At 44.4% G+C, this 13,199-nt stretch overlaps 1 long non-coding RNA gene across 1 annotated transcript in view; it reads left to right on the top strand.

The window, feature by feature from the left end:
- LOC125790248 (uncharacterized) overlaps nt 1-13,199 on the top strand; it is a 42,139-nt gene continuing 28,940 nt past the window's right edge. Inside the window, exons 1-2 of the long non-coding RNA XR_007430047.1 lie at nt 1-66; nt 6,614-6,700. This is a non-coding gene — a long non-coding RNA (uncharacterized LOC125790248). The remainder of the gene's footprint in view (nt 67-6,613; nt 6,701-13,199) is intronic.

Here is a 13,199-nt window from a genome sequence, read left to right as displayed (position 1 = left end):
GTGGTTGCTAAGGTGTTGCTAGGTGGTTGCTAAGGTGTTGCTATGGTATCTAGGGTGGTTGCTAAGGTGTTGCTAGGTGGTTGCTATGTGGTTGCTAAGGTGTTGCTATGCGGTTGCTAAGGTGTTTCTAAAGTGGTTGCTAAGTGGTTGCTAGGCAGTTGCTAACGTTTTCCATGTGGTTGCTAAGTGGTTGCTAGGCAGTTGCTATCATTTCTAAAGTGGTTGCTAAGTGGTTGCTAGGCAGTTGCTATCATTTCTAAAGTGGTTGCTAAGTGGTTGCTAGGCAGTTGCTAACGTTTTCCTAATGGTTGTTAAGGTGTTGCTAAGTGGTTGCTAGGCAGTTGCTAACGTTTTCCAGGTGGTTGCTAAGGTGTTGCTAAGTGGTTGCTAGGCAGTTGCTAACGTTTTCCAGGTGGTTGCTAAGGTGTTGCTAACTGGTTGCTAGGCAGTTGCTATAATTTCTAAAGTGGTTGCTAAGTGGTTGCTAGGCAGTTGCTAACGTTTTCCTAGTGGTTGCTAAGGTGTTGCTAAGTGGTTGCTAGGCAGTTGCTATCGTTTCTAAAGTGGTTGCTAAGCTGTTGCTAGGCTGTTTCTAATGTTTTCCAGGTGGTTGCTAAGGTGTTGCTAACTGGTTGCTAGGCAGTTGCTATAATTTCTAAAGTGGTTGCTAAGTGGTTGCTAGGCAGTTGCTAACGTTTTCCAGGTGGTTGCTAAGGTGTTGCTAAGTGGTTGCTAGGCAGTTGCTAACGTTTTCCAGGTGGTTGCTAAGGTGTTGCTAACTGGTTGCTAGGCAGTTGCTATAATTTCTAAAGTGGTTGCTAGGCAGTTGCTAACGTTTTCCAGGTGGTTGCTAAGCAGTTAATAGGTGGTTGCTAAACCCTGGCTGGGGTGCCGGGGTGTCCAAACTTTTGACTGATAGCTGCTCCATACAGCAGCTCCTCCATACACTCACAGTACTGGAGGAGCAGGGGAGAGAAGGGGTTCCGTGCGCAGAGCTGCTCGTGTGCGAGATGGAACTCTGGGCCCCGCATTCATTTCTATGGGAAAACTTCGTACGACAATTGTACGAAAACCGTACGACGTATCGTCAAAACGTTTACATTTTCGTAAAGAACGCGGTAAGGTCTATAGACCGTCCAATTTTTGTATTTGTATGTCAAAAATTGTGGCGGTTACGGACGTTTAAAATTTCGCCCCATTCATTCCTATGGGGAAAAAATGCGTACGTTTACGAAGTTTTTACGAAAACCGTACGATGTATCGCTTCAAAAAGCACAACCAACCTATTCGGGTATAGGTCCTACGATACTGCAAAGTTTCGTGATTCTACGTCAAAAGCCCTAGGAGGAGTAGTCGATTAAATTTTGAGCGCGGAATAATAATAATAACTAGAAAAGGAAAGTTCGATAACGAACTTTAAGTTGGCTTGGAAAAGTACGTTAATAACGTTGAAAAAGTTAAAATGGTTGCTAAGATATTTCTGTCTAAAGCGTGTGAAGAGTGGTTGCTTTGCTGTTGATTTTCAGCTAAATGTTAAAGTCCAAAACGTTTTGGCTAACATGGTGAAAAGCTAATATTTGTCTTATAATGTAATATAAACACTTTACTTTATATATACCTATATAAAGTAAAGTGTTGCTAAGTGGTTGCTAGGTAGTTACTAGGCAGTTGCTAATGTATTCCACATCGTTGCTTAGTGTTTGCTAATTGGTTGCTAAGCAGATTCTTACATATTCCAGGTGGTTGCTAAGCTGTTGCTAACTGGTTGCTAGGCAATTGCTAACATATTCCACATGGTTTCCAAGTGGTTGCTAAGGTGTTGATATGGTATCCGGGTTGGTTGCTTAGGTGTTGCTAGGTGGTTGCTAAGGTGTTGCTATGGTATCCAGGGTGGTTGGTAAGGTGTTGCTAGGTGGTTGCTAGGTGGTTGTTAAGGTGTTGCTATGGTATCCGGGGTGTTGCCAAGGTGTTGCTAGGTGGTTGCTAGGTGGTTGCTAAGGTGTTGCTATGTGGTTGCTAAGGTGTTGCTATGGTATCTGGGGTGGTTGCTAAGGTGTTGCTAGGTGGTTGCTAGGGTGTTGCTATGCTATCTGGGGTGGTTGGTAAGGTGTTGCTAGATGGTTGGTAAGGTGTTGCTATGGTATCCGGGGTGGTTGCTAAGGTGTTGCTAGGTGGTTGCTAAGGTGTTGTTATGGTATCCTGGGTGGTTGCTAAGGTGTTGCTAGGTGGTTGCTAGGCGGTTGCTAAGGTGTTGTTATGGTATCCGGGGTGGTTGCTAAAATGTTGCTAGGTGGTTGCTAAGGTGTTGCTATGGTATCCGGGGTGGTTGCTAAGGTGTTGCTAGGTGGTTGCTAAGGTGTTGCTAGGTGGTTGCTAAGGTGTTGCTATGGTATCTGGGGTGGTTGCTAAGGTGTTGCTAGGTGGTTGCTAAGGTGTTGCTAGGTGGTTGCTAAGGTGTTGCTAGGTGGTTGCTAAGGTTTTGCTAGGTGGTTGCTAAGGTTTTGCTAGGTGGTTGCTAAGGTGTTGCTATGGTATCTGTGGTGGTTGCTAAGGTGTTGCTATGGTATCCGGGTGGTTGCTAGGTGGTTGCTAATGTGTTGCTAGGCGGTTGCTAAGGTGTTGCTATGGTATCCAGGGTGGTTGCTAAGGTGTTGCTAGGCAGTTGCTAAGGTATTGCTATGGTATCCGGGGTGGTTGCTAAGGTGCTGCTAGGTGGTTGCAAGGTGGTTGCTAAGGTGTTGCTAGGTGGTTGCTAAGGTGTTGCTATGGTGTCTGGGGTGGTTCCTAAGGTGTTGCTAGGTGGTTGCTAAGGTGTTGCTATGGTATCTGGGGTGGTTGCTAAGGTGTTGCTAGATGGTTGCTAAGGTGTTGCTATGGTATCCAGGGTGGTTGCCAAGGTGTTGCTAGGTGGTTGCTAGGGTGTTGCTAGGTGGTTGCTAAGCGGTTGCTATGGTATCCGGGGTGGTTGCTAAGGTGTTGCTAGGTGGTTGCTAGGTGGTTGCTAAGGTGTTGCTAGGCGGTTGCTATGGTATCCGGGTTGGTTGCTAAGGAGTTGCTAGGTGGTTGCTAAGGTGTTGCTAGATGGTTGCTAAGGTGTTGCTAGATGGTTGCTAAGGTGTTGCTATGGTATCCTGGGTGGCTGCTAAGGTGTTGCTAGGTGGTTGCTAGGTGGTTGCTAAGGTGTTGCTATGGTATCTGGGGTGGTTGCTAAGGTGTTGCTAAGTGGTTGCTAAGGTGTTGCTAGATGGTTGCTAAGGTGTTGCTATGGTATCCTGGGTGGCTGCTAAGGTGTTGCTAGGTGGTTGCTAGGTGGTTGCTAAGGTGTTGCTATGGTATCCGGGGTGGTTGCTAAGGTGTTGCTAGGTGGTTGCTAGGCGGTTGCTAAGGTGTTGCTATGGTATCCGAGGTGGTTGCTAAACGGTTACTAGGCAGTTGCTAACGTATTCCACATGGTTGCTAAGTGGTTGCTAGGCACTTGCTAATGTTTTCCAGGTGGTTGCTAAGGTGTATCTAACTGGTTGCTAGGCAGTTGCTAATATTTCTAAAGTGGTTGCTAAGCAGTTGCTAGGCAGTTGCTAACGTTTTCCAGGTGGTTGCTAAGGTGTTGCTAAATGGTTGCTAGGCAGTTGCTAACGTATTCCACATGGTTGCTAAGCGGTTGCTAGGCAGTTGTGATCATTTCTAAAGTGGTTGCTAAGTGGTTTCTAGGCAGTTGCTAACATTTTCCAGGTGGTTGCTAAGGTGTTGCTAACTGGTTGCTAGGCAGTTGCTAACATATTCCAGATGGTTGCTGAGCGGTTGTGATCATTTCTAAAGTGGTTGCTAGGCAGTTGCTAATGTTTACCAGGTGGTTGCTAAGGTGTTGATAACTGGTTGCTAGGTTGTTGCTATCATTTCTAAAATGGTTGAAGTAGAGAAAAAGAGAGAGTGTTAAATGTAGAAGTACAGAAAAAGGGAGAGCAAGAAATAAAGAAGTAGGGAGAAAATCGCGAGAAAAAGAGAAAGAACACGTGAGAATGTGAGAAAAAGAGTGACAAGTTGAGAGAAATATTGAGCGAGAAAAAGAGAATTAGAGAAAAAGGGACATCGAGAAATAAAGAAGTAGAGAAAGATAGATTTACTTATGTATTTTATTTTTGTTATTATTGTTAGTATTTATTTATTATTATTTTTATTATTTTATAACGTCTGTTTACTTGTATTATTAATTGCTTTGGCAATAGTGTATGTAATTACATTCATGCTAATAAAGCACCTCTGAACTGAACTGAACTGAACTGAAAGAAAGAGGAAGTAGTAGAGAGATAGATAGAAAGAGAAAGCAAGACAGAAAAGTAGAGTGAAAGAGAAGTAGAGAGAAGAGCGAGAAATAAAGAAAGAGTAAGAGAGAATAGAGAAATAGAAAAGTAGCGAAAAAGAGAAATTGAGACGTAGAGAGAGAGTGAGAGAGAAAGAAAGAGTGAGAAATAGAGAAGTAGAGAGTAAAAGAGAGAGTGAGAAATAGAGACGTAGAGAGAGAGTGAGAAAGAGAGTGAGAAATTCAGAAGTAGAGTGAGAAAGAGAGTGAGAAATAGAGAAGTAGAGAGCAAAAGAGAGTGAGAAATAGAGAAGTAGAGAGAGAGTGAGAAAGAGAGAAAGAGAGAGTGAGAAATAAAGAAATGTAAAGAGCAAAAGAGAGAGTGAGAAATAGAGAAGTAGAGAGAAAAAGATATAGAGACATAGAGCGTGAGAAAGAGATAAGTAGAGAGCAAAAGAGAGTGAGAAAGAGAAGTAGAGAGCAAAAGAGAGAGTGAAAAATAGAGACGTAGAGAGAGTGAGAGATAGAGAAGTAGAGAGCAAAAGAGAGAGTGAGAAATAGAGAAGTAGAGAGAGTGAGAAAGAGAGTGTGAGAAATAGAGACGTAGAGAGAGAGTGAGAAAGAAAGAGTGAGAAATAGAGAAGTAGAGAGCAAAAGAGAGTGAGAAATAGAGAAGTAGAGAGCAAAAGAGAGAGTGAGAAATAGAGACGTAGAGAGAGTGAGAAAGAGAGAAGTAGAGAGCAAAAGAGAGAGTGAGAAGTAGAGAGCAAAAGAGAGAGCGAGAAGTAGAGAGCAAAAGAGAGAGTGAGAAATAGAGAAGTAGAAAGCAAAAGAGAGTGTGAGAAGTAGAGAGCAAAAGAGAGAGTGAGAAATAGAGAAGCAGAGAGCAAAAGAGAGAGTGAGAAGTAGAGAAGTAGAGAGCAAAAGAGAGAGTGAGAAGTAGATAAGTAGAGAGCAAAAGAGAGAGTGAGAAACAGAGAAGTAGAGAGCAAAAGAGAGAGTGAAAAGTAGAGAGAGAGTGAGAAAGAGAGAGTGAGAGAAGTAGAGAGAGAGTGAGAAAGAGAGAGTGAGAGAAGTAGAGAGAGAGTGAGAAAGAGAGAGTGGTTGCTAAGCAGTTAATAGGTGGTTGCAAAGCCCTGGCTGGGGTGCCGGGGTGTCCAAACTTTTGACTGATAGCTGCTCCATACAGCAGCTCCTCCATACACTCACAGTACTGGAGGAGCAGGGGAGAGAAGGGGTTCCGTGCGCAGAGCTGCTCGTGTGCGAGATGGAACTCTGGGCCCCCCATTCATTTCTATGGGAAAACTTCGTACGAAAATTGTACGAAAACCGTACGTTGTATCGCTTCGCAACCTGCTATTAATTTAAAGATCTCGGTAAGATCTATAAGCTCGCCAAATTTGGTCTTCGTATCTCAAAAATTGTGGCGGTTACGGACGTTTAAAATTTCGCCCCATTCATTCCTATGGGGAAAAAATGCGTACGTTTACGAAGTTTTTACGAAAACCGTACGATAAATCGCTCCAAAAAGCACAAGCACGCTAAGTTGGCATAGGTCCTACGATCCGTGAAAGTTTCGTGATTCTACGTTGAAAGCTCTAGGAGGAGTAGCGTACAGAAAAAAAGGCGTAAGAATAATAATAATAACTAGAAAAGGTAAAGTTCGTGAACGAACTTTAAGTTGGCTTGGAAAAGAACGCTAATAACGTTAAAAGTTTAAATGGTTGTTAAGCTGTTTCTGTCTGAAGAGTGTGAAGAGTCATTGATATGCTGTTAACTTTTGGCTAAACGCTAAATGCTAAAAACGCTGAAATCTAAAAACATTTGGTTAAACGCTGAAATCTAAAAACATTTGGTTAAATGCTGAAATCTAAAAACGTTTGATTAAACGCTGAAATCCAAAAACGTTTGGTTAAACGCTGAAATCTAAAAACATTTAGTTAAACGCTGAAATCTAAAAACGGTTGATTAAACGCTGAAATCTAAAAACGTTTGGTTAAACGCTGAAATCTAAAAACATTTGATTAAACACTGAAATCTAAAAACGCTTGTTTAAATGCTGAAATCGTAAAACTTTTGGTTAAACTTTTGATTGCTAATGTGTTGCTAGGCAGTTGCTATAATTTCTGAAAAGGTTGCTAAGCTGTTGCTAGGCAGTTGCTAATGTTTTCCAGGTGGTTGTTAAGCTATTGCTAACTGGTTGCTAGGCAATTGCTAACATATACCTGGTAGTTGCTAAGGTGTTGCTAGGTGGTTGCTAGGGTGTTGCTAGGTTGTTGCTAAGGTGTTGCTATGGTATCTGGGGTGGTTGCTAAGGTGTTTCTAGGTGGTTGCTAGGTGGTTGCTAAGGTGTTGCTATGGTATCCGTGGTGGTTGCTAAGATGTTGCTAGGTGGTTGCTAAGGTGTTGCTATGCGGTTGCTAAGGTGTTGCTATGGTATCTGGGGTGGTTTCTACGGTGTTGCTAGGTGGTTGCTAAGGTGTTGCTAGGTGGTTGCTAAGGTGTTCCTAGGTGGTTGCTAGGCAGTTGCTATCATTTCTAAAGTGGTTGCTAAGTGGTTGCTAGGCAGTTGCTAACGTTTTCCAGGTGGTTGCTAAGGTGTTGCTAAGTGGTTGCTAGGCAGTTGCTTACGTTTTCCAGGTGGTTGCTAAGGTGTTGCTAAGTGGTTGCTAGGCAGTTGCTATCGTTTCTAAAGTGGTTGCTAGGCAGTTGCTAACGTTTTCCATGTGGTTGCTAAGTGGTTGCTAGGCAGTTGCTATCATTTCTAAAGTGGTTTCTAAGTGGTTGCTAGGCAGTTGCTAACGTTTTCCTAGTGGTTGTTAAGGTGTTGCTAAGTGGTTGCTAGGCAGTTGCTATCATTTCTAAAGCGGTTGCTAGGCAGTTGCTAACGTTTTCCATGTGGTTGCTAAGTGGTTGCTAGGCAGTTGCTATCATTTCTAAAGTGGTTGCTAAGTGGTTGCTAGGCAGTTGCTAACGTTTTCCAAGTGGTTGCTAGGCAGTTGCTAAGTGGTTGCTAGGCAGTTGCTAACATTTTCCAGGTGGTTGCTAAGTGGTTGCTAGGTAGTTGCTAACATATTCCAGGTGGTTGCTAGGCAGCTGCTAAGTGGTTGCTAGGCAGTTGCTAACGTTTTCCAGGTAGTTGCTAAGTGGTTGCTAGGCAGTTGCTAACATTTTCCAGGTGGTTGCTAGGCAGTTGCTAAGTGGTTGCTAGGCAGTTGCTAACGTTTTCCAAGTGGTTGCTAGGCAGTTGCTAAGTGGTTGCTAGGCAGTTGCTAACGTTTTCCAGGTGGTTGCTAAGTGGTTGCTAACTGGTTGCTAGGCAGTTGCTATCATTTCTAAAGTGGTTGCTAAGTGGTTGCTAGGCAGTTGCTAACGTTTTCCTAGTGGTTGCTAAGTGGTTGCTAGGTAGTTGCTAACATATTCCAGGTGGTTGCTAGGCAGCTGCTAAGTGGTTGCTAGGCAGTTGCTAACGTTTTCCAGGTGGTTGCTAAGTGGTTGCTAGGCAGTTGCTAACGTTTTCCAGGTGGTTGCTAGGCAGTTGCTAAGTGGTTGCTAGGCAGTTGCTAACGTTTTCCAAGTGGTTGCTAGGCAGTTGCTAAGTGGTTGCTAGGCAGTTGCTAACGTTTTCCAGGTGGTTGCTAAGTGGTTGCTAGGCAGTTGCTAACGTTTTCCAGGTGGTTGCTAGGCAGTTGCTAAGTGGTTGCTAGGCAGTTGCTAACGTTTTCCAGGTGGTTGCTCAGTGGTTGCTAGGCAGTTGCTAACGTTTTCCAGGTGGTTGCTAAGTGGTTGCTAGGCAGTTGCTAACCTATTCCAGGTGGTTGCTAGGCAGTTGCTAAGTGGTTGCTAGGCAGTTGCTAACGTTTTCCAAGTGGTTGCTAGGCAGTTGCTAAGTGGTTGCTAGGCAGTTGCTAACGTTTTCCAGGTGGTTGCTAAGTGGTTGCTAGGCAGTTGCTAACGTTTTCCAGGTGGTTGCTAGGCAGTTGCTAAGTGGTTGCTAGGCAGTTGCTAACGTTTTCCAAGTGGTTGCTAGGCAGTTGCTAAGTGGTTGCTAGGCAGTTGCTAACGTTTTCCAGGTGGTTGCTAAGTGGTTGCTAGGCAGTTGCTAACATTTTCCAGGTGGTTGCCAGGCAAATGCTAAGTTGTTGCTAGGCAGTTGCTAACGTTTTCCAGGTGGTTGCTAAGTGGTTGCTAGGCAGTTGCTAACGTATTCCAGGTGGTTGCTAGGCAGTTGCTAAGTGGTTGCTAGGCAGTTGCTAACGTTTTCCAGGTGGTTGCTCAGTGGTTGCTAGGCAGTTGCTAACGTTTTCCAGGTGGTTGCTAAGTGGTTGTTAGGCAGTTGCTAACGTATTTCAGGTGGTTGCTAGGCAGTTGCTAAGTGGTTGCTAGGCAGTTGCTAACGTTTTCCAAGTGGTTGCTAGGCAGTTGCTAAGTGGTTGCTAGGCAGTTGCTAACGTTTTCCAGGTGGTTGCTAAGGTGTTGCTAAGTGGTTGCTAGGCAGTTGCTAACGTTTTCCAGGTGGTTGCTAAGGTGGTTGCTAAGCAGTTATTAGGGGGTTGCTAAGCCCTGGCTGGGGTGCCGGGGTGTCCAAACTTTTGACTGATAGCTGCTCCATACAGCAGCTCCTCCATACACTCACAGTACTGGAGGAGCAGGGGAGAGAAGGGGTTCCGTGCGCAGAGCTGCTCGTGTGTGAGATGGAACTCTGGGCCCCCCATTCATTTCTATGGGAAAACTTCGTACGACATTTGTACGAAATCCGTACGACGTATCGTTTCGTAAAGCATATTTTCGGAAAGAACTCACTAAGTTCTATAGACCGTCCGAATTTCGTCTTCATATCTCAAAAATTCTGACGTTCACAGCCGTTCAAAAATCTTCTAGTTCATTGTCTATGGAAAAAAGGGCGTACGTTTACGAAGTTTTTACGAAAACCGTACGATATATCGCTCCAAAAAGCACAAGCAACGTAATTCACTATAGGTCCCACGATCCCTGAAAGTTTCGTGATTCTACGTTAAAAGCCCTAGGAGGAGTAGCGTTTAACAAAAGTGAGGAAGAATAATAATAATAACTAGAAAAGGCAAAGTTCGTGAACGAACTTTAAGTTGGCTTGGAAAAGAACGCTAATAACGTTAAAAAGTTAAAATGGTTGCTAAGCTGTTTCTGTCTGAAGAGTGTGAAGAGTCGTGGATATGCTGTTAACTTTTGGCTAAACGCTAAATGCCAAAAACGCCGGAATCTAAAAATGTTTGGTTAAACGCTGAAATCTAAAAACGTTTGGTTAAACGCTGAAATCTAAAAACGTTTGGTTAAACGCTGAAATCTAAAAACGTTTGTTTAAATGCTGAAATCGTAAAACTTTTGGTTAATCTTTTGATTGCCAATTTGATGCTAGGCAGTTGCTATCATTTCTGAAGTGGTTGCTAAGCTGTTGCTAGGCAGTTGCTAAGGTTTTCCAGGTGGTTGCTAAGCTGTTGCTAACTGGTTGCTAGGCAGTTGCTAACATATTACAGGTGGTTGCTAAGGTGTTGCTAGGTGGTTGCTAGGTTGTTGCTAGGGTGTTGCTATGGTATGCGGGGTGGTTGCTAAGATGTTGCTAGGTGGTTGCTAGGTGGTTGATAACTTGTTGCTAGGTGGTTGCTAAGGTGTTGCTATGGTATCCGGGGTGGTTGCTAAGGTGTTGCTAGGTGGTTGCTAGGCAGTTGCTATCATTTCTAAAGTGGTTGCTAAGTGGTTGCTAGGCAGTTGCTAACGTTTTCCTAGTGGTTGTTAAGGTGTTGCTAAGTGGTTGCTAGGCAGTTGCTAACGTTTTCCAGGTGGTTGCTAAGTGGTTGCTAGGCAGTTGCTAACGTTTTCCAGGTGGTTGCTAGGCAGTTGATAAGTGGTTGCTAGGCAGTTGCTAACGTTTTCCAAGTGGTTGCTAGGCAGTTGCTAAGTGGTTGCTAGGCAGTTGCTAACGTTTTCCAGGTGGTTGCTAAGTGGTTGCTAGGCAGTTGCTAACGTTTTCCAGGTGGTTGCTAGGCAGTTGCTAAGTTGTTGCTAGGCAGTTGCTAACGTTTTCCAGGTGGTTGCTAAGTGGTTGCTAGGCAGTTGCTAACGTATTCCAGGTGGTTGCTAGGCAGTTGCTAAGTGGTTGCTAGGCAGTTGCTAACGTTTTCCAGGTGGTTGCTCAGTGGTTGCTAGGCAGTTGCTAACGTTTTCCAGGTGGTTGCTAAGTGGTTGCTAGGCAGTTGCTAACGTATTCCAGGTGGTTGCTAGGCAGTTGCTAAGTGGTTGCTAGGCAGTTGCTAACGTTTTCCAAGTGGTTGCTAGGCAGTTGCTAAGTGGTTGCTAGGCAGTTGCTAACGTTTTCCAGGTGGTTGCTAAGTGGTTGCTAGGCAGTTGCTAACGTTTTCCAAGTGGTTGCTAGGCAGTTGCTAAGTGGTTGCTAGGCAGTTGCTAACGTTTTCCAGGTGGTTGCTAAGTGGTTGCTAGGCAGTTGCTAACGTTTTCCAGGTGGTTGCTAGGCAGTTGCTAAGTTGTTGCTAGGCAGTTGCTAACGTTTTCCAGGTGGTTGCTAAGTGGTTGCTAGGCAGTTGCTAACGTATTCCAGGTGGTTGCTAGGCAGTTGCTAAGTGGTTGCTAGGCAGTTGCTAACGTTTTCCAGGTGGTTGCTCAGTGGTTGCTAGGCAGTTGCTAACGTTTTCCAGGTGGTTGCTAAGTGGTTGCTAGGCAGTTGCTAACGTATTCCAGGTGGTTGCTAGGCAGTTGCTAAGTGGTTGCTAGGCAGTTGCTAACGTTTTCCAAGTGGTTGCTAGGCAGTTGCTAAGTGGTTGCTAGGCAGTTGCTAACGTTTTCCAGGTGGTTGCTAAGTGGTTGCTAGGCAGTTGCTAACGTTTTCCAAGTGGTTGCTAGGCAGTTGCTAAGTGGTTGCTAGGCAGTTGCTAACGTTTTCCAGGTGGTTGCTAAGTGGTTGCTAGGCAGTTGCTAACATTTTCCAGGTGGTTGCTAGGCAGTTGCTAAGTTGTTGCTAGGCAGTTGCTAACGTTTTCCAGGTGGTTGCTAAGTGGTTGCTAGGCAGTTGCTAACGTATTCCAGGTGGTTGCTAGGCGGTTGCTAAGTGGTTGCTAGGCAGTTGCTAACATTTCTAAAGTGGTTGCTAAGTGGTTGCTAGGCAGTTGCTAACGTTTTCCTAGTGGTTGCTAAGGTGTTGCTAAGTGGTTGCTAGGCAGTTGCTAACGTTTTCCAGGTGGTTGCTAAGGTGGTTGCTAAGCAGTTAATAGGTGGTTGCAAAGCCCTGGCTGGGGTGCCGGGGTGTCCAAACTTTTGACTGATAGCTGCTCCATACAGCAGCTTCTCCATACACTCACAGTACTGGAGGAGCAGGGGAGAGAAGGGGTTCCGTGCGCAGAGCTGCTCGTGTGTGAGATGGAACTCTGGGCCCCCCATTCATTTCTATGGGGCAACTTCGTACGACATTTGTACGAAATCCGTACGACGTATCGTTTCGTAAAGCATATTTTCGGAAAGAACTCACTAAGTTCTATAGACCATCCGAATTTCGTCTTCATATCTCAAAAATTGTGACGTTCACAGCCGTTCAAAAATCTTCTAGTTCATTGTCTATGGAAAAAATGACGTACGTTTACGAAGTTTTTACGAAAACCGTACGATATATCGCTCCAAAAAGCACAAGCAACGTAATTCACTATAGGTCCCACGATCCCTGAAAATTTCGTGATTCTACGTTGAAAGCCCTAGGAGGAGATGCGTTTAACAAAAGTGGGGAAGAATAATAATAATAATAATAATAATAATAATAATAAGAAGATTACGAAGAACAATAAGTTGGCTTTTCCAAGCCAACTTAATAACTAGAAAAGGAAAGTTCGATAACGAACTTTAAGTTGGCTTGGAAAAGTACGTTATTAACGTTGAATAGTTAAAATGGTTGCTAAGATATTTCTGTCTAAAGCGTGTGAAGAGTGGTTGCTATGCTGTTGACTTTCGGCTAAATGTTGAAGTCCAAAAAGTTTTGGCTAACATGGTGAAAAGCTTATAATTATCTTATAAAGTAAAGTGTTGCTAAGTGGTTGCTAGGTAGTTGCTAGGCAGTTGCTAATGTAGTCCACATCGTTGCTTAGTGTTTGCTAATTGGTTGCTAGGCAGTTGCGAACATATTCAAGGTGGTTGCTAAGCTGTTGCTAACTTGTTGCTAGGCAACTCCTAACGTATTCCAAATGGTTTTTAAGTGGTTATTAGGCAGTTTCTAATATTTTCCAGGTGGTTGCTAACTGGTTGCTATGGTATCCGGGGTGGTTGCTAAGGTGTTGCTAGGTGGTTGCTAAGGTGTTGCTATGGTATCTGGGGTGGTTGCTAAGGTGTTGCTAGGTGGTTGCTAGAGGGTTGCTAGGTGGTTGCTAAGGTGTTGCTATGGGATCCGGGGTGGTTGCTAAGGTGTTGCTATGGTATCCGGGTTGGTTGCTAAGGTGTTGCTAGGTGGTTGCTAAGGTGTTGCTATGGTATCCAGGGTGGTTGCTAAGGTGTTGCTAGGTGGTTGCTAGGGTGTTGCTAGGCGGTTGCTATGGTATCCAGGGTGGTTGCTAAGGTGTTGCTAGGTGGTTGCTAAGGTGTTGCTAGGTGGTTGCTATGGTGTTGCTATGGTATCTGGGGTGGTTGCTAAGGTGTTGCTAGGTGGTTGCTAAGGTGTTGCTATGGTATCCAGGGTGGTTGCTAAGGTGTTGCTAGGTGGTTGCTAGGTGGTTGCTAGGGTGTTGCTAGGTGGTTGCTAAGGTGTTGATTTGGTATCCAGGGTGGTTGCTAAGGTATTGCTAGGTGGTTGCTAAGGTGTTGCTAGGTGGTTGCTAAGGTGTTGCTATGGTATCCGGGGTGGTTGCTACGGTGTTGCTAGGTGGTTGCAAGG

The sequence above is a fragment of the Astyanax mexicanus genome, unplaced genomic scaffold (genome assembly GCF_023375975.1).
Source record: "Astyanax mexicanus isolate ESR-SI-001 unplaced genomic scaffold, AstMex3_surface scaffold_35, whole genome shotgun sequence".
NCBI classification, from domain to species: Eukaryota; Metazoa; Chordata; class Actinopteri; order Characiformes; family Acestrorhamphidae; genus Astyanax; species Astyanax mexicanus.
This window is presented reverse-complemented; position numbering and strand designations above follow the sequence as displayed.